The sequence below is a fragment of the Phocoena sinus genome, chromosome 17 (genome assembly GCF_008692025.1).
Source record: "Phocoena sinus isolate mPhoSin1 chromosome 17, mPhoSin1.pri, whole genome shotgun sequence".
In the NCBI taxonomy this organism is placed as follows: Eukaryota; Metazoa; Chordata; class Mammalia; order Artiodactyla; family Phocoenidae; genus Phocoena; species Phocoena sinus.
In genome coordinates, this window is record NC_045779.1 from 68762109 (window position 1) to 68787645 (window position 25537).

Here is a 25537-nt window from a genome sequence, read left to right on the forward strand (position 1 = left end):
GTCTACACTGTCAGAGAACTGCTGAGTTCGTTTCCAAAGGTTAGCCTGGATCACTGAGGCGTCAACAGAGTCCTGCAAAAAAATCTCTACTAATAAGCAGTGTGTAACATTCAGTGTGGTATCTGGTGTGATCTTCCAGGGTAAACAAGGTCAATTAAAACATTACCCTTATTTGGCCCTTCATTACTCACAAATCTCTTCCAAGGTAGAAAAAAAAAAAAGTTAGGAGACATGTACGGACGGATGAAGAAACAAGTGGGGCTTCCCTGGTGGTACAGTGGTTAAGAATCCGCCTGCCAAGGCAGGGGACACGAGTTCGAGCCCTGGTCCGGGAAGATCCCACATGCCGCGGAGCAACAAAGCCCGTGCACCACAACTACTGAGCCTGCGCTCTAGAGCCCGCGAGCCACGACTACTGAGCCCACGTGCCACAACTACAGAGGCCCGCGCACCTAGAGCCTGTGCTCCGCAACAAGAGAAGCCACCGCATGAAAAGCCTGTGCACCGCAACGAAGAGTAGCCCCCACTTGCCGCGACCAGAGGAAAGCCCACGTGCAGCAACAAAGACCCAACACAGCCAAAAATAAAATAAAGATTAAAAAAAGGGCTTCCCTGGTGGCGCAGTGGTTGAGAGTCCGCCTGCCGATGCAGGGGACACGGGTTCGTGCCCCGGTCCGGGAAGATCCCACATGCCGCAGAGTGGCTGGGCCCGTGAGCCATGGCCGCTGAGCCTGCGCGTCCGGAGCCTGTGCTCCGCAACGGGAGAGGCCACAACAGTGAGAGGCCTGCGTACCGCAAAAAAAAAAAAAAAAAAAAGATTAAAAAAAAAAGAAACAAGTGGAAATGCAGATTTCATGGGACTTCCCAATCACCTTTAAGTGAGGAATGGTATCGTTCCTGGTAGTAATACTGAACTACTCACAGAGTTCCTATAAATACTACTCCTGCTGTTGTGTCTTTGCCCATGCTGTTCCCTCTATTACAAACACCCTTCCCACCACTCCCATATTTCCCATCCAAACTACCCACTAAGACTCCGGTCAGGCATCTCTATGGACATTGGATAAGGATTTCAACGTGAATTACTTCCTGTTTTTACCTTTTTCAGTAACACACAGCCCTACTTAACCTGACGGTCCTCCTAGGATGTTTCAAAAAGACTAGCAATGGTATGAGGTTTGCATAGCACCATGTCCTCCATTGAGAAAAGAGCTACAGAAATACAAGGTAATGTTTTATTAATTTATTTCACCTGATTCCTTGAATTGATTTTGACGGACGAATCAACCAACCCAAGATTAATAGCCTGGTTTACTACACTCATTTCTCTTTCCAAGCCACAAGCCAAAATAAACTCCCCCTCAATTTATAATTTTGCAAAAAATGCTTTTGCATATCGACTCCTGAATCCACTGAGGTTATTAAAAGGATGGCTGCATCTGTCAGGATGGTCCAGGTTACTCTGTGGTAACAAACAAGCCCTAAATCTCAACCCCAATGATGACCACACTGGTCACTCTAGGATCAACACAAGGAACCCAACAACTCCATCTTTGTAGACTTTACCTGACACTCTGGATTAAGCAACTCTGTAGCTGACATCAAAGACATGACCCCCTCCTTTCTTTATCCAACCACCTATAAAGCTGTCTTGCAGGGCTGCCGTGGGGACTGGATGTGATCCTGTTTGTTAGACACCCAGGACACTGCCTAGCTTATAGGCAGCAGTTGGTAAATGATAATGGTGGCCAGTACCCCTGTCATAACCATTATCCCAATTCTCATACCCAGTGGTTCCTTTACTCCCCGGCACATTGGAATCACCTGGAGAGCTTAGAAACTACCAGTGCTTGTGTCCCAGCCCCGGAGTCAGTGAATTAATGCATCTAGCCTGTTGCCCTGGCTTTGGAATTTTGAAAGCTCCCCAGGTGATTCTAATGTGCACACAAGTTCGAGAACCACCATCATAGAGGCAGCAAGATTCACATCTATACAGACACATATGTCCCTGTGTACACACACCAGCTGGTCTGCTCCCAGGTTCCATAAATCCAGCCACCTTTATAACAGTGGTGTTCATATCATTTGGGTCACTGAGGTTATGAGTGGCAACAAATAGCCCCTAAATATTAACCCTAACGACAACTACGGTGGGCACCGTCCACGGTCAACTAGATGAGCCCAGCAACCATGTTTTTCTGGTCTTTACCTGACACTGAGGCCTATGGAGTTTACCCCCAGACCTTGTTTCCTCTTTACTTTCACAAGTTTGCCAGGCCCATAGTAAATCAGAGCCAAAAAATTATACTAGTGGAGACAGACTGAGAGGACATCTGGTCAAAGGAGAGCCACCAAAACTATTAGTAACTGAGACTATGAGTTTGTTAATTCTCGATCCCCAAGACCCAAAACATAGTAGCCAACCGAAGAGAAATGTGGATAAATAGGTAAATTCATTATCATCACTAATTACCTAAAAAGAAGTAAAAAGCAGATGCAGAAACTTAAAAAGTACAGCATCTAAGTTGAAAACCTTATGGGTCAAGTGCTTACCAACCATCATTTTGATTTCCCTCTTTTGGTTCCTTTCTCTCAGGATGAAATTACATCTGCTGGGGTGGAAGTGAGATCAGGAGATCCATGAACAAAACAAGGGCCTTTCACCTGGCAGCAAAGCACAAGATATGCACGCTGGGTGCAGGCAACAGTATGAACACAGACATTTTGCCACTAGCACACGAGCAAAATCATCTCCTGCTCTGCTGGATGCTAAGGCTCTGCAGAGTCTGGAGAAAACTAAAAATCCAACTCGTTTGCCCTTGTTTGGGCCGTTTAATTTAGGAATCACTCTGGCTTTACATAAACTCTTTACCAAAAAATGTATTCTGTGTTGTGAACACTCGCGTTAACTTGGGGCCCAGGGGGAGGAAGCATTGTATACGATTACATAATAGTTACTCTATTATTTTTAAACCAAATGGAAGCCTCAGGCAGCAAAGTCAAAAGGAGAAATCATTTTTGTAAAATTATCTGAATGCAACCATCTCTCCTGATGCATTGTGAGCTAACAATGGTTCTGCTTTCCTCAGAAGCTCATTCAATTATCTGTTGCTTATCTGCACCAGGGAGAGGGGTTTTCCTCCCATTTAGACTTAGTTAAAGAAAAAAAGCAGGCAGGATTCCTCTAATAAAAGCCTGAAATGAAAAGCAATAACTACTCCCAAGGCCCTGCTTATTGTGGAGGAGTCATTGGACGAAGGAGTCATTGGACGAAGGAGTCCATTGGACGAGGAGTCCATTGGACGAGGAGTCCATTGGACGTCCAAGGAGTCATTGGACGAAGCTTTGCAGGGTCTTTGTTAATCTGTTTTCACTACATCACAAAAAGGAGAGGAAGAAATGTGGGATCCACAGGCTCAAAACACCTTGCTTTCCTCTCCTAGGTGTGCAATTACCAGCAAGCCACTTAACCTCTCTGAACGTGAGAAATACCTGCCTGACAAGAACGTTATAAGAACTGAGAAAACATGTAATGTGCCTAGCCTTCAACAATGTAAACACTCCTTCCCCTGACCACTGCCAAACTCTCAGGAAGCTCGCTAGAATGGGCTCTTTTTAAGAGAAGGGACAATGCCTTACTCATCTTTCGATACCCAGATCCTAAACGCTGCCCCTTAGAGAGAGCAATTGCTTCTTTAACATCTGTTCCATTCCTCTCCCACCAAGCAGCACCCCCTCATTCATTCAGACCTCATCTCCAATTCCAGGGGTGGGTCCGGAATGGTCTAAGCCAATCCGTGTTATCCCATTTCCTCTGCCACCGTGATTGGTTGAGAGATAGAGCGCGTCCTGAGACGATCCAATCCGAGGGAAGCTCAGAAATTTTGTTCAATGGCTCTGGGGAGAGATGGTAGCTCTTTCTTCCCTGGATGTAAACAAGCAAGCATGCGTTCTGAGAGGTACCAGCAGCCCGGCCACCACACTGGACAGCTATCCCTTGTACTTCTTCGAGCACGTGTATTCTACGTGGCGTCTCGTGGTGCTGAGCAATACAGAAGCCCTGCTGGCAGCCCTCTCACTATTATGAAGGGAGTCACCAGAGAACAGAGCCAACAGACAGAAGTTCAGAGCCAAGAGAATCACTAAAAGAGGAAGCTGGAGCCCAGACCAAAATGTGCCTGAAACCTACATTACCTCTCCATTTCTTGGTTATGTGAACCATTCAACTGCTTCTATCAATTATCCAATTTGAACTGGGTTTTCTGTCCCTTGCAACTCAAAGCAGCCTAATAATACACCCTCTTGCAAGGTTGAATGAGTCACTGAACAAAGAACCGTGCAGAAGCTTCATCGCTGTTCCAGTGACTTAACTCAGACTTCAAGTTCCCTAGGAGCACGAGCCCTCACTGGTCTTGGTCATCCCACATCCCAGCGCCTGACAGAGTTCCTGGACCCTGGTCCTCAATAAATAGTTTTTTTTTTTTAAGATGTTGAGGGTAGGAGTTTATTAATTATTTTATTTATTTTGGCCGTGTTGGGTCTTCATTTCTGTGCGAGGGCTTTCTCCAGCTGCAGCGAGCAGGGGCCACTCTTCATCGCGGTGCGCGGGCCTCTCAGTATCGTGGCCTCTCTTGTTGCGGAGCACAGGCTCCAGACGCGCAGGCTCAGTAGTTGTGGCGCACGGGCCCAGTTGCCCCGTGGCATGTGGGATCCTCCCAGACCAGGGCTCGAACCCGTGTCCGCTGCATCGGCAGGCAGATTCTCAACCACTGTGCCACCAGGGAAGCCCAATAAATACTTTTTAAAATAAGTGAATGGAATGAAACCAAAGCACCTGGGGCTTCAGAACCTTCCAGAGCCCCACTCCCCAGATGTGCCTCTATCAGAGGAGCCTGAAGAGGAAGCTCGTAGGATTTGGAGCCATCAGACAGGCCTGAGCTCAAGTCAAAACTCCAAATGAACTTCAGCTTCCTCCCCTGTAAAATGAGAATAATAATACGCATCTTCCTGCACAAGAAGGGCCATGTGAAAGCACTCAGGGTAGGCCATATTCAGGAAATGTGTATTTCCCTCCTTCCATTCAGCTAACCCTGCTTCATACTATGGGTTCTGATCCAGAGTTCAGAAGATAGAGTCATCATATGTACATGATGGTGGGCCACACCCCAGATCACTTAGCAGAGCCAGCCTTGGGACTGGTAACGCACACCCTGAGCCTCCCATCCTTCGACACAAACCCACTCCCTTTAGGAGAGGAGTCTTGGGCAGAAGGCACATATAAAATCAGGTTGTCCAGCTTTCTGGCTAATGGTGCTTCCTTTTGGCTTTGCTGGTTGCTTCCTCAAAGAGGTGTGAGACTTCTGCAGTTGGCAGTATCCCAGATCCACACATCCCTAGAGGCTGTTGATTCAACCATTTACAGCGATGCAGAACTCAGCTCAACTGTCAGCTCCAAGAGGGGCAGCAGCCTTGCTTCATTCACTGGGCTACCCCCAGCACCCACAAAACACCCAATGAAATATTCCCTGAGTACCTGAATAAAGATGAATGTGTGGATAAGCAAAGAGCGATGAAATCAAGATTCCTGAATAGAACTGTAGTAAAACCCTGTAAGTTAGTACACAGACTGCTGGTTATGCAACAGGTAAATCAAAGACCAGGGAATGAGAGAGGGCTCTGGGGCTGACAGGTGTGGACCAAATTCTGGTCCTAGAATTCTAGTGCCTACTCCTGGGGCCTCAGGCAAGTTCCTAAACTCTCTAAGCCAGCTTCTCTCGGACAAACACAACTACCAAGATTAGATAAGAATTTTTAAATGCATCTGTAAAACAGGGAGAAAAGACTGAGAGAATATACACCAAAATATTAATAGCAATTAGCCCTAGGTAGTTAGATCACGGAAGGACTTCTATTTTTCTCTTTTTTTGTGCATTTTGGATTTTCTATAAGGAACATAAATTGGTGGTCTAGTAAAAATAAAATGAAAATAAAAGTAAGGTGATGGCGATTAAAGCATCTAGCCTAGAACCTATGACACAAAGTAGGAACCCAGCAAATGTTTCGTCCCCATGAACACCCCCTTCAGACATTCGGAAACAGCCATCATATGTCTCCTATTTCTTGTTAAGTATCTCAGCTAATTTAATGTCATCCTTACATGACTTGATTTCAAGGCTCTCTTTTTTTTTTTTTTTTTTTTTTTTTTTTTTTTATGCGTTACGCGGGCCTCTCACTGCCGTGGCCCCTCCCGCCGCGGAGGACAGGCTCCGGACGCGCAGGCCCAGCGGCCATGGCTCACGGTCCCAGCCGCTCCGCGGCACGTGGGATCCTCCCAGACCGGGGCACGAACCCGCGTCCCCCGCATCGGCAGGCAGACCCTCAACCACTGCGCCACCAGGGAAGCCCTCAAGGCTCTCTTTTATCCTCCTCTCTGCAAAGGCTCCATCTGTTAAAACCCCACTCCGGGTATCGTATAAACAGCTCACAGAATCAGCAGCAGCTCTTGTCTGCTCATTCATTTGTTAATTCATTCACTGGGTAAACACTGATTAAAAACCTACTATATTGGACATCCTTGCTTTTGCCTAACCCCCGTTCACAAATGGTTCCCAGATTTTCTCAGGGAACATCTGCCTTCCCTCATTCTCAGTTCTTGGGCTCTGGGAGGTGCAGACCCGACCCCAGCTTCTTCAAGGGGCGGACATTTAATCCAAGGTGGCCAGTCAGAGCATCTCATTCACCTGGCCACAGGGATTGGTTAGGAACGGGCACCAATCAGGGAAGACCAATCAGAGATATTAAGACTTTTGTTGAACTGTTGGGTAAGTGGCCTTTTCTTCCCTGCTGCTAGAACTGCTGACAGGTATCTTGCCGCCAAAATCCAAAAAGAAATAGTAGGCAGCGCTGAGAGATGGAGAAAACCTGTGTAAGCCTCAGCAACACTGTCTAAGCCTCCATGCCTTCAGTTACATCCCTGTACTTTGCAGCTACATAAACCAGCAAATCCCCTTTCTGTGGAAGCCAGGTCAAGGTGGGGTTCTGTTACGAGGCCAAAAGAATCCTAACTCATGAAATTTGAAGTGCCGTGACATAAGCTGCATGCTGGTTATAAACAGATGAAGCGAGAGGATCCAGGCCACCTTTCTTGGCACCTGGTCTGAGGTGGAGAGAGCTACAGACAACTACAATTATTTAAAGCCAATAGAGCTTCCCTGGCGGTCCAGTGGTTAAGACTCCACGCTTCCACTGCAGGCGCCATGGGTTCAATCCCTGGTCGGGGAAGTTCTGCATGCTGCGCGGTGCGGCCAATACATAAATGAGTAAATAATAATAACAACAAAAGGGCATTAAAAAAATAAAGCCAATAAGATAATTGCTTGAACTAAATACTACAGAAAGCAATGCTCAGCGCAGTGGGAACACAGGGAGGAGTCAGGGCAGGCCTCATGCAAGAAATATCACTTCAACGTCCTCTGTATCTTCATTCAGGCAGTGAAGATAGAATTACTGTTAGGGGAAGTCAACACTGTTGATACACAGTCATCTCACAGTAAACCAAAACCATGACATCCCACACTGCAGGATGGCCAATGATACTTAAAGCACTAAAGGGTGCTCTCTGGATGAGCCCACAAAACAGCAACAGCCGAGAGCAGGGTCAAACAGCCCTCCCTTGCAAGAATTTCATCCCAATGTTACAGATGATGTTACACTCCTAAATAATATTCAGGTCAGGTTTTGTGATTTTGATTCCATGAACTTAAGTTTTCACTCCAGTTTTTCTGTCCATTTGGATTACTGTTGATCAAATCACAAAAACATCACAACAGGGGCTTCCGTGGTGGCGCAGTGGTTGAGGACCTGCCTGCCCATGCAGGGGACACGGGTTCGAGCCCTGGTCTGGGAGGATCCCACATGCCGCGGAGCAACTAGTCCCATGCACCACAACTACTGAGGCTGCGCTCTAGAGCCCGTGCTCCACAACGAAGAGTAGCCCCCGCTCGCCACAACTGGAGAAAAACCCGTGCTCAGCAGCGAAGACTCAATGCAGCCAAAAATAAATAAAATTAATTAATTAATTAAAACAAAAACAGAAACATCACAACAGCCCTCTCAAGACGTATAACCTATTTACTGAATTTATTACCAAATGATGAGTGAGAGAGAGAGAGAGAAAGCAAGCCTCTGGTTCCATAAAACGTATCATCATGGGCTAGAAATGTGGCTGATTGCTGAAAACAACAAGGGCAACAATGAAAGCATCTCTGGGAACATCTGTTTTGCTAAGAAAGGCCCTGAAGGTCGCTCTTTTTAGGTGAACAGAGCCAGTGTCTCTTAGATCTTTGATGATGTGAACTCAACAGGCGAGTTGTGAAGATAAAATCAGTCAGAAAAGGAGGACAGCACAGGACAAATTCTCCTTGCCTTTGTGGTTTCTAAACACATCAGCGATTCATTTGGTCCAGAACACAGCTCCAACTTTCCAGAGCAAAGAATCGTAGAGCTGGAAAAATTAACACTGATAGAACACTTTCATGTGGTCTCAAGAGAGATTCCGGGGATTAATGGCAGGAGGGAGAGAGGCTTGAGATGCCTTGCAGATAACTGGGATTGCTAAGAAGCAGCTTGGTTCCCTCTGTTCACAAAGCACTTTTAAGATTGCTGTTGAATTCCACTTCTTCTCCTTGCGTGCCACATGACTTCCCACAAAGACTTTACCTCCCCTCTTCCTGAAAATGGGATTATTGTTTATCACACACTGACCAGGCCACTACTAGAGTCCAGGAAGAGTCAGACAATGGAGAGACCCACAGCGTATGACAACACGGGCAAGTGCCTGGTACTCGGCATGTGCTCAATAAATGCTGGGGATCAGCAACCCCAGGGAGACCTGCCAATCTCCCCTAAAAATAAGAGGGGTTTGGGTTGAAAGCTCCCAAAGTGAAGTTTTTGTTAATTAGTTTGTTTTTAACAATAAAAATATCATATGCCTATGCCTAAAAAAAAAAAAATTTTTTTTTTTTTTGTTGCTCTGTGCGGCGTGTGGGATCTTAGTTCCCTGACCAGGGGTCGAACCTGTGCCCTTGGCAGTGAAAGCGCAGAGTCCTAACCACTGGACCGCCAGGGAATTCCGTCAAAAATTTTTTAAAAAAAGGATATACAGTAAGATATCCTCCATCCACCCCAGACCCACCATTGCCTCAGCTTTTCTTCAAAAGTTAAGCAGGGGGGCTTCCCTGGTGGCACAGGTGTTAAGAATCCGCCTGCCAGTGCAGGGGACACGGGTTCGAGCCCTGGGCCAGGAAGATCCCACATGCGGCGAGACAACTAAGCCCACGCGCCACAACTACTGAGCCTGAGCACCTAGAGCTATGCTCCACAACAAGAGAAGCCACCACAATGAGAAGCCCACGCACCACAAGGAAGAGTAGCCCCTGCTCGCTACAACTAGAGAAAGCCCACGCGCAGCAACGAAGACCTAATGCAGCCAAAATTAAAATAAATAAATTTACATATATTAAAAAAAAGAATGCATCCTGGAGATGATTCCTTCTTGGTATATACGACCTACTATTTTAAACAGTGGCCCAGTATTCTCCTGTAAGGATATACCATAATCCCTTCAATCAATCCTCTCCTGACATACATTTATTTCAGTTGCTTCCAGGGTCTTGCTATTTCAAACAATGCTGCAATGAACATACATCACACACATCTTCACACGTATGTGTAACTACAGGAAAGATGAGATTTGTAAGATAAAACCCTTGAAGTGGAACTGCGGGGTCAAAGAGTACTTGCACTTAAAATGTTGGCAGATGGTGCTGAATGGCCTTCAAAGAGCTTGGATTCACTTTCATTCTCACCAACAGTGTCATAAGGATGCCAGTCTCTCCACACACATTCACAAAATGTTTTCTTGTTTCTTAAATACAAGGGAAGAAAGTGGGGGCAGAGCTCCACTCTTGTCCCACTGTCTCTTCCTGCCCCTGTGATATTACACATGATACTACTACTTCCTGAAAATTCTGCCCCTTGGATGCACAACCCAGAGATCAGAGCTTAAAAGAGAATGAACGTCAGACCCCCTGGTTTGCTGAGCTGGCTCAGACTGGCTCAAAAGAGCCAAGTACGTACATCTCTTCCCAAGGCCATGTTCACTGACATTATGTCGGTAGCTTGAACTTGGTCGTGGTGGAAGTATTTATACCATAGACGTCGGTAAATGCTACAGTCAGGGCTTCTTTTCTTTCCCCCAGAGAGACCTTTGTCAAACATCAGCCCATCAATTCATTCTATAGTGGAAACGGAAGCTCTGCTACCCTTCTTTGAATATTTCTGCCCTCAATAGGGGCACAAGTTCTTGGAACCTAAGCACTGGAGGAGATCTGAAGGGACAGCTAATTATTCTGTCTTCTGATGATGCCTCTCCCCTAGTCCCTGTGCTGAGACCTAAGTAGTGCCCTCTGCTTCTCTCCTCCATGCCTCTCTACCATACGCCCATCTCCTTATCACTTAGTGCTGCTTCTTGATGATTTTCTACAGTGTGGAATTGCAAACACAGACTCTAGGCTACACTAGGCAACCGGGGGTCAAATCCCAGCTCCATCATTACCAGCTCTGTGACTTCGGGCAAGTGGCTTGAACTACTACACTTTAGTTTCTTCATCTATAAAATACAGATGATAATGATAATGCCTTCCTTATAATTTTGTTCTGAAGATTAAATGAGTTAATGCAAGGACACAGAACAGTGTCTGGCACATATTAAGGACTTAACAAATGTAAACTTTATTATTGTCTTCCAGTTCACTAATTATCTCTTTCACTATGTCTAGTCTGTCAGCTAACCCTTTTGTTAGATTTTAATTTCAATGACTACTTTTCATTTCCATGTGGCAGCTTTTCAAATCAACCTATTCTTTTTCCGTCTTTCATTACATTTTTGAATCACCTTTAGTCTTTAATCATTTGAAAATATACTGGCTTGGGACTTCCCTGGTGGCACAGTGGTTAAGAATCTGCCTGCCAATGCAGGGGACACAGGTTTGATCCCTGGTCTGGGAAGATCCCACATGCCACAGAGCAACTAAGCCCGTGTGCCGCAACTACTGAGCCTGCACTCTAGAGCCCGCGAGCCACAACTACTGAGCCTGCATGCCACAACTACTGAAGCCCGTGCACCTAGAGCCCATGCTCTGCAACGAGAAGCCACCAAAATGAGAAGCCCGTGCACCACAACGAAGGGTAGCGCCTCATCGCCACAATTAGAGAAAGGCTGCGCTCAGCAACGAAGACCGAACGTAGCCAAAAATAAATAAAATTTTAAAAATAATAGTTAAAATGAAAACATGATACTTTAAAAACTATATATATACTATCTTATAGTCTCTTTTGGATGGTTCTATTACTTTCAACTCAAAGTCATTCATTTCCTGAGTAGTCCATATGATTTAATTGTGAACTCATCCTAGGCTTCTTTCTGTAAGAGTCCTGTTAGGTCTGGGTTGTTGAAGCATCCTTGTGGAGTGATTGCGTGTTTGTGTTAGGGATTCCCACAGTAGGCAGCCAGTTTTTATGTTAATTTCTCAGCTTGAGGAGTTCTCATATCTCATGACAATAATAATATAGATTCCACAACCACATATGGTACAGCCCCAGGTTTTTCATTTCTTGCTGGTGACTTTTTTCCACTCAAAACAAGCTTCCTCTCTGTTTCTCCAGACAGTGGAGTTTTTCTAGCCCTTTTTCATGAAGACGTGTAATGTTTCAAGTCCACCTTGGACCCAGGTCTCATTTCTAGACCCACTGTGGTCTTAAAACCTTAACTCCCAGACTCTACAGCCTCCATCTGGGTGCAGAAGCCCCATAAGCTGTCATGCTTTCAGTTCACATAACCATTTGGCTTAGACTTCTCTCTTCATTTTTGACACTTGTGGACTTCCCTTTCTGATGAGCTCCCCTAGATATAGTTGTTGTATGTCAGTCAACTCTGTGTTCCTATCAGGAAGGAGTCACACAAGTCAGTCCACCATGTTGCCAGAAGTGTTTCAGGTCACCAAGTCTAATACATCCACTTACCCATGCTGGAGTTCTGTCCACATTACAACTGCCTCTTACTCAAGGGTTAGCCTCTAAGGTCTACTTGTAATATGAAAGTGGAAGGGCATCAGAATTCCCCTTGAAAATCCCATAATAAAGCCTCATCATGGAGACGGACAAACCATCTCTCATTAAGTGCAACACAGCCAGTTTTTTCTTCAGCACTGGATTGGGTTTCTTAGGTTGAGCACAAGAAGAAATAGCCGGCTTGGATTTGGGGCCACGTTGTAAGATAATTAAAATGTAGGAATATGAGAAACACCCCCGATAGCACAAGATGCTCACCCCCTAAAAAGCCATCGGAACAAAGACCAACAGAAGGAACAGCAGATCTGTGTCTCCCATTCAGCTCCCTCCAAGACACATGCCTGCTTGGTGGAAAGACAGGGTCACCCACGCTATTTAAAGTGTGATTTTTACCTCTATTTTGTTTTTGTTTGTTATATTTATTTTATTTATTTTATTTTTGGCTGTGTTGGATCTTCATTGCTATGAGCAGGCTTTCTCTAGTTGCGGCGAGTGGGGGCTACTCTTCGTTGCGGTGCGCGGGCTTCTCATTGCTGGGGTTTCTCTTGTTGCAGAGCACGGGCTCTAGGCGCACGGGCTCAGTAGTTGTGGCTCGCGGGCTCTAGAGCATAAACTCAGTAGCTGCGCCGCAAGGGCTTAGTTGCTCCACAGCATGTGGGATCTTCCAGGACCAGGGCTTGAACCTGTGTCCCCACATTGGCAGGCAGATTCTTAACTACTGCGTCACCAGGGAAGCCCTCTATTTTGTTTCTGTGGAGCAAGTATATATGGATCTGGATAGGATAGAAGCAGGAACCTATGCTATGACAGACATGATCTGACTTCTATAAGTCAGAATAGTGGCTATCTCCAGGGGCAGTACTAAGAGCAAAGGGGCATGAGGGAACTTATGTGACGGGAATACCATGTATCCTGATCTGAGTGGCAGCTCGATGAGTGTAACATGTTAAAAATTCATCAAGATATGTGATTAAGATGTGTGCATTCTATGGGTATGACTGAATCATTCTGCTGTACACCTGTAACTAACACATCATTGTTTTTTTTTTTTTCCATTTGAAGGTTTTAATGTTCTTTTTCTTTTTTCTTTTTTTTTTTAACATCTTTATTGGGGTATAATTGCTTTACAATTGTGTATTAGTTTCTGCTTTATAACAAAGTGAATCAGTTATACATATGTTCCCATATCTCTTCCCAACACATCATTGTTAATCAACTATACTCCAATATAAAATTAAATTTTTTAAAAAAGATGTGCATTATGCAGTCCGTAAGTCATACCTCAACTAAAATAAAAGTTAAAGGCATGCAGGAGAGACTGCTGGATAACATTCTGCCAGTTCTGTCTTCGTTCTATGGCTAAACCTCTCCAGAGACTGGACAGTCAAATGGAGGGGAGTGAGGGTACCAGGAAGCGTAGGGAAAGGGCAGAAAAGGGAAGTGCCCTTTCGGGGGTAGAGGGCACCCAGGCTCACAGAACTGGTTTTCCGTGAGGGGCTTTACAAGAGCAGCAAGTTTACAGTGGTTAAGAGCAGCAGTTCTCGAGCCAGACTGCTGCACGGGAATACTGAATCGACCCCTGCAATGGACTGTTTGTGTCCGTGTCCCCCCGCCAATATTCATATGTTGGAACCAACCCCCCATATGATGGTATCTGCAGGTGGGGCCTTTGGGAAGTGATTAATTAGGTCATGAGGACGCAGCCCTCATGGATGGGATTAGCACCCTTATAAAAGAGACCTCAGAAAGCTCTCTTGCCCCTTTCACCATGTGAAGTTATAACACAAAGAACCAGGAAGTGGGCCTCACCAGACACCGAATGTGCCAGCACCTTGATCTTGGATTTCCCAGCCTCCAGAACTGTGAGAATTAAATTTCTGTTGTATATATGCCACCCAGTCTATGGTACTCTGTTACAGCAGCTTGAACGGACTAAGACGACCCGTTACCAGTGGAATGAACTTGGGCAAGGTTACTTCTCTTCTTTGAACCTCAACTTTCTAGGGCTGTTGCGAAGCTTAAGGTAATTCAAATTAAGCTCTTAGTTCTGAAGCCGGGTGGTCAAATCCAGCTCTGTTACTTACCAACTTGGTAACCTTGAACGAATTACTCAAACTCCAGGCCTCAGTTTCTTCTCCTGTAAAACAGAGTTATAGCAAGGATTAAGCAAGTCACAAGATTCCAGCACACAAAAAAGCCTCCAGTAAATCCTAACCACTGTTGTGTTTTTTCCTGTACCAGGAATAACAACCCAGTATAGCATTTCTATCCAATAGCATTTCAATCCAAATAACATTTCTCCCGACCATTATAGTTTACAGAGCATGTTTCACAAACGTTTTTCTCATTTAATGTTCAAAATAGTCTTGTGTACTACAAATAAAGAAATGAAGATTCAAAAATAAAAAAGGAAATGGAGATTCAGAGATGTTAAGTAACTTGCTGAAGGTTGCACAGCAAGTAAAGAGCAAACCCAAATCAAACTCCTCTGATGAAGGCACAGTTTGGCTGGACTGCATTGTCCCAGGGACATAGAAGGTGGGGCCTGGCTGTCCTTTCAGACTCAGAATTCTAAGATAAAGAATGCTGGAACTCTGGGGTACCTCAGCAAGTCTTAGTCTCAGCAAAACACTGGGCTCAACTTGAGTTTGAACTGGTCTTAGTCATTCTACCCCTGAATCGCTTCCTGCTTTAGATTTCTACACCGCAGAGAAAGGAAAACAAACATGTACATTACACCATCCTTGTCACCCTCAAAATCTCTTACAGTGACAAATACTTATGAATCAAAGGGAGTCTCCGTAAAACCATAGTTAAACAATATCCCATTCGAACCCATTCACCAGCATTTAGCGTGAAGATAGGAGCAAGGTCTGCAGTGTCTAGACGCTCTTATTATTGCCTGGAAGAATGCCCTCTTCTGGCCTTAATTTTGATTAAATCTTCAGCTGCCTTGGTGTTTTCTCTTTGCTTTTCATCGGGGGCTGAGACTACCGGAAGCCACTTAACCAGCCTCACTTTATTCACAAAAGGTTTGGGGGCCCTTCCTAAGTGTCGTGGGAGAACATTATCAGCCGATCACGTCAACCACTCCTGCTACTTTGCCAGCAATCCTCTTGTTCACCAGTACAGGTTTTCTTTCCGCTGTTGCCTGAGTGGGGTTTAAAATCCTCTTTTAAAGAAAAATCACAGAACTGCCCAGTGGCCAAAGAAAAAGGGGATTTCATTTAAGAACCATTTAAACATACTCACAAGCTAAGCCCTCAGATGTGTGCACACGCTCCGTACTCTGCGTGTACGTGCGTGCACACAAGACACACGCGCACAGATGCCCTGAGACATGATGACAGTTCTGACTCCACTCGCTATGTCTTGCAGCTACATAAAGGACTTTTTTTTCTTTCTTTCTGATTCTTTGACCAGATTTACAAAACAGAAAACAGGACAAGCTGTTTACTTGGGAAAAATTTTACGGTCCTGGCTGAAAGTCCCAGAAATTGGAAAAAAGCATACTAACTCACTCTCACAAAACTTTTTTTTTTTTTAAGGAACTATTATTACTTTATTGTTATTTTTATGGCTGCATTGGGTCTTTGTTGCTGCACACGGGCTTTTCTCTGGTTGCGGCGAGCGGGGGCTACTCTTCATCGCGGTGCGCGGGCTTCTCATTGCAGTGGCTTCTCTTGTTGCGAAGCATGGGCTCTAGATGTGCGGGGGTGGCACATGGGTTCAGTACTTGTGGCTCACAGGCTCTAGAGCACAGGCTCAGTAGTTGTGGCGCACGGGCTTAGTTGCTCCACGGCATGTGGGATCTTCTCGGACCAGGGCTGGAACCCGTGTCCCCTGCATTGGCAGGCGGATTCTTAACCACTGCGCTACCAGGGAAGCCCCCAAAACTCTTTGTTTGGTTTTATTTTAAGAACATGAAGAGTAAGCTGGTCTTTGCATCACTTAGAGACAAACCCAGGAGATAGAGTATGTCTCCCCTAGAAGGAAAGTGTCCATCTCAAAACAGGGGTGACTTTGTTTCACTTCCTCTATATGGGCAGAGAGAACCAGGACCATGACTCCAGAAACTGGATCTGATCTTGTCTGCTTTTTAGACTCACAGCATGGGCTCTAGTCCTGTCTCGGTCTCCCAGAGCTGTGTGACTTTGGTCAAGTCACTGAACCTCTCTGAGCTCCTGCAGCCGCTGCTGTCAAGTGAGGACACTCATTCATTCAAGAACTATCTACTGAGCACCTACGATGTACCAAGCATGTGGCCATGGGAATAATTCCAGGAATTAAACCATCCCAGCCACAAAGGGCTCTCATCGATTAGTGGGGCAATTACAGGCTGACATGCAATTACAATGGAGTAACAAAAAGTATTACAACAGGGGTGAGTACAGGTGCTGGGCAATCACAGGAAAGGGTATTTAATTAATTCAGCAGGGGATGGAAAGTGATGGGTATAAGAAAGACTTCCCCAAGGAGGTGTTATCTAAGCTGAGAACTGAAAGACAAGTTCAAATTTGCCCAACCAAGGGGATCCAAGTAGAATTGGCAGCACTTGCAAAGGCCCACAGACCAAATTGCTGGTTTACAAGGTCAAGCACAAGAGGTAGGGAGAGAGACATAGGATATGTAGACCTGGATAGGCAGGTGGGCTTGCCAGAGTAACTTGCCTGGACTAGATGACCTCCCAGGGGCCCTCCCAGTCCTAAGGGCTAATTCTGTGGTCTTCTGAGAGCCCAGATCGTCCTCTTTTCCCAACAGCCCTTTCACCAGCACAGCAAAGTCCGTGAGTCCACTCCAGGGCACGAGGGAAGTCCCAAGCATCCCATGTGGGCCCTCCTCCTTCCTCTTTCTTTTCCCTTTGAGAGTGACTAGGCAGTGACTCAAGGAGGGAACTGTCCTCTACTTGTCATTTGTTTCTAAAAAACTACACCCAAGGCTCACATACACAGTTATTTGACCAACCTTCTCCCGCCCAGCCCCTGACCTAGCTGAAGAAACACTGGAATTACCTGTGTCCCTGTCTGTCTGCTCCAGGACACTTCAGGCTACCTGAGGGCTCCCACTCTGTTTTGGTCATATCCTGGTGTCCCCAGCACCTGGTATTATTCCTGACTTACAGTAGGTCATCAAAAACACATGCAGAACGAAAGGATTTCCTCTCTCTGCAAATGAGCACCCATCCAGAGCTGCCCCAGACAGCAGCTCTGTCTGAGGCCAGAGCGGGAAACCCAGAGACCCAGAGAGGTGCCAGCTTGAAACTTCTCTGCCAGGGCTCTCTAAGCCACTCCAGGTGCTCAGCAAAGCCCCATCGGAAAACCAACAGCCCCCCTTATTTACCAATGAAGAACCTCAGGTCCGAAAGAATGATATGACTTGCCCAAGGTCTCTTAGCAAATGCAATATAATGTTTTTAAAAGGGGGACAACGTTTTTTCTTTTGTTTTTTTTTTTTTTTTTTGGACAACTTTCTTAAATGGAAGGCTATCTAGTCACACCTACCAGAAACGTTGCTTATTTTAGGGGAAAATGCTTAATGTTGGCAGGTCTAACGGAATCTTTCCTTTACCTGACCGCCAATTACACCACACTTTCACAACTCCTGGGATTTTCTAGGCAGGACTAAAAGTTCCCACTGAAACAAATCTATTTATGAAGGTGACTAAAAAAGGTTTTAGGGATTGAATATGTTCTTGGATTATGGATCATTTTTTAGGTTAAATCTCTATTATGTGATCTCAGGTTATAAGAATTTTTAAAGAAAAGTTGAGCTCCCCAAACCACTTAGTTCCCTCTTGTTTTTTTAATGTTTTGACATTAGCTTTACTGTGACAGCAAACACGATTTTTAAGGAGGCCATTTCGACCTATATAACCCCTCCATCAAAAGAATTCCTCATAATTCCTGTGTCCTCCTAAAGTTTTTATTCACAAATCTATACTGTGTACATACACATGTATTTCATTTAAAGGAATTACCTTCAGTGTAGAAGTTCCTTAGAGTACTTTTTCTTAAAAAAAAAAAAAAACTTAGTATGCAAGTCACTGGCATGATGTTTCTGAAACCAAACCCGAGCAAAATCCAGGTGACAAATTAAGTGCACCTGGAAATTCTGGGTCTGAGACACTGAGGGTGACATTTTCTAGCCTGCTTCATTTAATTATTCTGACACTTCCCATATCCCAGTTAATAGGAAACAGACAAAGCAAAGCAGGTGTTTTACTTATATCCACCCGGCACAGCACACTCCCAAAGTTTGCAATAGTTGCTTATTGCTGAAGAGTTTAAGGCAATATTTTTCTGCCAGTGAAATAACATCTCAAATAGCCTAGCATAGTGGTTCTCACCCCGGCTCAACCAGAGCCCACAGGGGAGGGAGGAAAACCTTTAAAAATACTGCCGCTGGATCCCAAGCCTGCACAATTAAACAGACTCTCTAAGGATGAAACCCCAGCACTACAGTTTTCCAAAGATCCCCAGGTGATTGTACGGTGCAAACAGGACAGTGAAGCACGGGCCTAGGATAACTCATTAGACAAAGGAAGCCCATGGGAAATCTTATCTGGAAGTGAAAAACGCATCGTAATTAAATAAAACAGCAGATGTAAAAGTACCTAACAGGGCCTGTTACCCAGAAGACACTTAACAAATGTTAATTAAACAAAAAAATAATAATTCAAATAATTACTCCTTCTCCTCAGTAAATTCATCTTGTAATTTTATTGGCTTGTTTATCACATGCTGTTTTTTCTTAGCCATGATTGGCTAGAATCTATCCTTGTTAATAAAATTAGAAACGTATACCCATAATCCTGTTCAATTACAGGAGCTCTGTAGTATTTCCAACAACTCTTAATCACTTATTTAATAAAACTTTCCCCCAGAACAGTGGCTAATACATACTAAATACTCAACAAATGTTACTTATTTATAAGAATTCATGATAATTCTTATAACTTCAGTTGAAACTTATTTTATACTATCTGGAGGACTTAGCAAGAATGTAAAAAAATTACCAGGGCAATCTTTAACAAACTTATAAAAATAGACTTTTAAGCACATCAATTCTTTCTATAAATCTGTGAAAAAAATATTAAATGTGATCATTGCACAGGTAGCTAGCTTATCTTGCACATTCAAGGGGGCCCTGGAAAAGTCACTTGTGAACACTCAGCAGTTCCCATAGCCACTTGAAAATGCTAACACTGCAATTAGCTCAAAGTGGCCTCTTAATCCGACTTTTCCCTACCACTGCCTCCCTGACCCTGAATTAGGAAGGCGATTTTTCTATATGTCCACATTACCCCTCAGTTCTAACTAAGAAACCAAAAATCTGTTTTAAAAAAAAGAATATAATTTCTTAATCAGGATGAGGAGGTCTTATTTAGAACATTTCCAAACCTCTCGTTGCCCTGCTCAGATGCATTACGCCAGTCCGCATCTGTCTCGGGTTGTGCTAAGCAGAAGAGGCATTCAGCAGCTAGGCTGGAAGATCTGCTGTGCTTGGTTCAGGATTCACACTGTTATCGGGAGACCCTTCCATAGCTCACACCTGAGCATGCTACCCTTTGCTTCTCTTTGCCTTCTATCTCCAAACATCTGCCATTTCATGTTTTAAATCAACACACATGCAAAAATAATCATGACACACATGCAAAAATAATCATGACATGCCCTTCTTTATATGCATATTATACGTCAATAACAAGCACTATTGGTCTGAATGTTTACGTCCCCCCAAAATTCCAATGTTGGAATCCTAAGCACTCAATGTGATGGTATTAGGAGGTGGGGCCTTTGGGAGGTCATGGGGGTGGAACCCTCACGAATGGGATTAGTGCCCTTATAAGGGAGACACCAGACAGCTCCCTCACTCCTCCTGTCATGGGTGGAGGGCCCTTACCCGACCATGCTGGCACCCGGATCTCAGATTTTCAGCCTCCAGAACAGTGAGAAATAAATGTCTGTTGTTTATAAGCTCCCAGTCTGTGGCATTTTGTTATAGCAGCCTTGACAACTAAAACAACAAAAGTCGCAAGTGACCACACATGGGCCTTTGGCTAGTAACAGCTTGGTTTGCTCAATAAGAATGTCATGACTGACTGCCACATGCCAGGCAGCTCCAAAGGTGCCAGAGAGATGGACATGAGGACAGAGTTCCCATCTTCAAGGATCTCAGGCTCCAAGGAGAGTGTGGATTGGCTACTGTGACACAGTGTGACTCTGACCCAAGGGCGACAAGGAAACGCAAAGGATAGGGTCACAGGGGCAGCCCTAAATATTTAGAATCAGAAATTAGGAAATAAAAATAAATAAGCACATAGGAGATAAATGGTTGTGGATAACAATGTTAAAATAACTACTGCAGCTTTCATCAATCACACCGCCCTCTCGACGCCCATCACCTAAACTTATGCCACACTAAATCCTATGCCACTTTGTATTACCTGACAACACAGGGTTGCCACAAATCTTTACTTGTAAAAAATGCAGTATCTTCTAAGCACAATAAAACAAGGTATGCATGTACTCGAGCTTATTTTACTCACATACTCTCTTCCCTGAGGTGGCAACCCTCTAAGTGGAAGGACTCTGACCTGACTCCGGAGCTCACCTTTCTCCCAAATCCAGGGCCTGAGATTTGGGGAGACACTGCTATTGTACTGAGCTATTCTCTTTCAAAGATACTATTCAGCAATAATGTTTATTATCATTTCCCTCTACATCCCTTCTCTCCTGGAATGATGGACCATTTTCAGGGTCGAATTCTGAAGCAGGATAAAATCCAAAACATAGTTTCTGCATGTTGCTTAACCATTCTCCTTGCACAGGCTGATTTCAGCTGAAGATGTATACACATCTCACACTTTTTTCCAGAGTGTCATGATCTACAGCTTATATATTTTACAATATTTTTTTTTTTTTTTTTTTTTGCGGTACGCGGGCCTCTCACTGTTGCGGCCCCTCCCATTGCGGAGCACAGGCTCCGGACGCGCAGGCCCAGCGGCCGTGGCCCACGGGCCCAGCCGCTCCGCGGCACGCGGGATCCTCCCAGACCGTGGCACGAACCCGCGTCCCCTGCATCGGCAGGCGGACTCTCAACCACTGCGCCACCAGGGAAGCCCTATTTTACAATATTTTTAATGAAGCTGTGGTACTTGCAACTCTATGTCCAGGTAATAAATTTGCCTTTAACCTTAAAAAAAAAGAAAAAATCCCTCATTTAGGGGGAGTGGAGACACTACATAGTAGAGTGCTTACATGTTGGTAAATGTTCAAAATATTTTAAAGCTTTAACCAATCATTTCTTTAAACTAAAACATTAATTATTACTGTGTACTTTAGTAAGTGGCCTGGGGGACTTCCCTGGTGGCACAGTGGATAAGACTCCATGCTCCCAATGCAGGGGGCCTGGGTTCGATCCCTGGTCAGGGAACTAGATCCCCACATGCATGCCGCAACTAAGAGTTCGCATGCCACAACTAAGGAGCCCTGGAGCCGCACTAAGGAGCCCGCCTGCTGCAACTAAGACCCGGTGCAACGAAATAAATAAATAAATATTTTAAAAATAAACGGTCTTTCTTTTTCTTTTTATGCTGCAGCCCAGCACACCACTGAGTTAAGAAATCTAACAAGAAGGTGAAGAAGGGAGACACAGAGAACAGACTTGTGGTTGCCAAGAGGGAGGGAGTGATGGATTGGGAGTTTGGGGTTAGCAGATGCAAACTCATATAGAGAATGGATAAAAAACAAGGTCCTACTGTATAGCACAGGGAACTATATTCAATATCCTGTGATACACCATAATGGAAAAGAATATGAAAAAGAATGTATATATATATATATATATATATATATATATATATATATATGTATAACTGAGTCACTTTGCTGTACAGCAGAAATTAACACAACATTGTAAACCAACTGTACTTCAACAATTAAAAGAAAGAAAGAAAGAAAGAAGGTGAACAAGGAAGGAAAAGACCTCTTGGGAATTGAACAGCCAGACTCAATACCCTCTCAGGAAAACCTCAATCCTGTGGGCCAGCCCTAGCCCTACCCTCTTCAAACTGGAGAAAAGGAAAGAAGCTCATTAACAGAGAAGCAAGGTAAAGATGTTGTTTCTGAAACAGAAGGGAACCGATTATCAAACACTTTGTCAGTGTGGGGCTGTGTTACCTTTAAAGACATATCACAATTTACCTGAAAAAGTGACACTGGTGGAGCTGGAGAATATTACTGCGGGTATCTGGTCTAACTGCCTGGTTTTACAGGTGAGAGAATCTGAAGCATGGAAGGAAAGGAACATGCCTGTGGTGAAGACAGCAGGATCACAGCAGAGTCAGAACCGTCTCCCAAGATTCCCAACTCCTAACTACCCAGGGCTGATCACTGAGTTTCCGCACACTTCCAAACTCCTTCACCTGGTTAACTGCACCCCAGATGTCCACTCTCAGCTCAGGTGTACCCCGCTTCAGAGAGGCTTCAGGGTACACCGTACCTGGTGCTCCCCTTTCTCAGAGCACTCTTCCCATTTTACCTGAATGGTGCCGCCACTCCATCAGCTAGCTTCCCCCCGAACTTTCTGCAACTTTTTGCTCAACTCTGTGTCCTGGACCTGAGCACAGGCGTGACATCTACAGGGACACTGTGCAGCGAACAGAGTAACTGACTCGTCTCAGGTTGCCTGGGAATTTTCCAGCTTTAGCAAAGCAAGTCCCAAGTCTCAGGAAACCCCTCAGTCTCAGGCAAACCAGGACAGCTGGTAACGCTAATAGCGGATGCCAACAGGGTGAGACGGCCTGCTCACCATGTCCCCTCCTCTAACCATCCTCGGCCATACGTGCCAGGCCCGGAGCCCTGTCTGTGCCATTCGATCACTCTAGCTTAGCACTATCTGATAGAACTTTCTGCAGTGCTGAAGATGTTCTATACCTACACTGTCCAATACCATAGCACCAGACCCATGTGGCTACAGAGCGGCTGAACTCTGGCTACTGTAACTGAGTTTTTAATTATGTTTAATTTCTATTAATTTCTATTTAAATAGGCCCATATGGCTACCAGCCACCGTATGGAACAGCTCAGCTCTGATTTTACATGATTGGAACTACAGTACATCTCTGTGCACAGAAATGAGCTTTGAAGTCAGACCGACCTTGGTTCGAAACCTGACTCAGTCATTTGCAAATGTGTCACAACTCCTCGGGGAAGCTTGTTTCTCCCTCTGTAATCCTTGCAAATTTACTATGACACAATGTTCAGAAAGTGGCTGGCCCCTAGTAGAACTTCAAGAAATAGGATTTCTCTAGAAGGAGAGAAACTAAATCAATGTAAAAATGCTAGAAAACTCTGATTCTGAACCCAAGAGGGCAAGAGCATCGTATCGACCAGATCTCCAACACCCCTGTCAGGTTCAAATTCGGATTCTAAACTGCCATGGCCGTCCTGCTTGATTTCTGTCCCAGGCCTGTGGCTGGCTGTCACTGAGTCCCACTGGGGCAGCAGGCACTGGGTACGGGGAGATACTGTGCTAGGTCACCTGAGCGTGGCCCTACACAGTCCCAGGGGTAGGGATCCAGGCTCTTCCCAGAGCAGGGAGGAAGCAGCGCCCAGAGGAAGCCCAGGTGCCCCAGGGGGCTCACGTGCACCCCAGGCCGGCCGCTGGTGCCCAGGGGTTCGGGGCACACTGGGGACATCCCGCGTCCTGCACATCCACGGAGAATGCCACCCCTGCTGCCTCCCGAAAGGGTCAGGACACAGTAATGAGCTGGGAACCAGGCGCAGTTGCGAAGCCCCTGAGGCATCTGGTTGCTGGAACCTCTCCCCAGCCCTAATGAATCCATCCGCTCGGCAGGAACGGGCAGCAGGTCCCCGGAGAAGCAGGCTGCGGATCCGAGTCACGTGGGGAGCTTTTTAGAAACAGTGTTCCCCAGACTGGGCATCGGTGTTTGCAGAAAGCTCCCAGGTGACTGTGCTGCGTGGCTGGGACTTGGTATTTTTCACCTGAGGGCTTGGGCAGGTGGTTCTGCTGAGGACTGTCTAGGGCAGCGCTAGGGCTGGGGAAGGAAGTCCCTTGTCAACGGGTCCCTCCCTCTGACTGCAGGGACAACAGTCAGATGGCAACAGGACCCCGCAACCAGAGCTGGGACACGAGCTGCTCCCCTCCTTCCAGCCCCAACTGGCAGAGACCCTTCCGGTTCACCAGGGCTGACCTGTCCCATGTCTCATGTGTAGCACCGGTGGGGAGGGGCCTCCTTCCCCACTAGCCCCTGAGCACCCGTGAGCAGAAGCCCTAATCCATACGCCTCTCCATCCTGGTGTCCCAGGGCTGGCCGCAGCACTGAGGAAGCCCACAGTAAAAGCTGTCATTGTGGTCGTTACTCTCATTTCAGTGAAAAGGAAACCAGAACCTAGAGACGGTATGACTCACCCAAGGCCCATGGTGCGGTGGCAGGGCTGGGACAGGAGCTCTGGGCGCCTGGGTTCATTCCCTTCCTGATACCCCAGGTTGAGGCCCACTGCTTCCTCTACCCTCACCCACGCTCTCTCCTCTCCCTCCTGCAGCCAACATGCAGGCTCTGACCACCAGGGTAAACTCTCATCTAGTATCCTCGGGCTCTGATTTATAGGACCCCTCACCTGTCCTCAAAACAGTCCATGAAGTCTAAGAGCACCCCTTGGGCACTATACAGGGGGCTGGTTTTCAGCCCAGCATTGGAGCCTGACATACCCAAGTTGCCACTGAGTAGCTGCGTGGTCCTGGACACATGCCTTAACTTCTCTGGGCTCAGCTTCCTCAGCTGTAAATGGGGATGATGATATTTAGCACTCACGATTGTGGAGAGGATTATTCAGTGAGATCAGTCAAACAGACCACACGGGCACCACGACCAGCCGGCAGGAAGTACTAACAGCTGGTAGGTATTACTCAGGTAGCGAGCACCACCCTTCTCATCACCTGCTCCGTGCTCCAGATTCAGGCCCACGGGAGAAGCCTCCAAACTCCGCACCCTCTTTATTTATTTATTTTTGGCCGTGTTGGGTCTTTGTTGCTGCGCGCGGGCTTTCTCTAGTTGCGGCGAGCGGGTGCTACTCTTCTTTGCAGTGTGCGGGCTTCTCATTGCGGTGGATTCTCTTGTTGCGGAGCACGGGCTCTAGGTGCGCAGGCTTCAGTAGTTGTGGCACATGGGCTCAGTAGTTGTGGCTTGCGGGCCCTAGAGCGCAGGCTCAGTAGTTGTGGCGCACGGGCTTAGCTGCTTCGTGGCACGTGGGATCTTCCCGGACCAGGGCTCGAACCCGTGTCCCCTGCGTTGGCAGGTGGATTCTCAACCACTGCGCCACCAGGGAAGTACCTAAACTCTGCACCCTCTTGCCTTTCTCTTCCCACAGGCCACCCTGGGCCA

The 25537-nt window shown here is 45.9% G+C and overlaps 1 protein-coding gene across 5 annotated transcripts in view; it reads right to left on the bottom strand.

Annotated features, from left to right (window-relative positions):
* CYRIB (CYFIP related Rac1 interactor B) overlaps positions 1-25537 on the bottom strand; it is a 156128-nt gene that overhangs the window by 101550 nt on the left and 29041 nt on the right. For all 5 annotated transcript variants that reach the window (XM_032609979.1, XM_032609973.1, XM_032609972.1 and 2 more), the window contains exon 2: positions 14214-14266. The gene's annotated coding sequence lies outside the window, so the exon portion shown is untranslated. The remainder of the gene's footprint in view (positions 1-14213; positions 14267-25537) is intronic.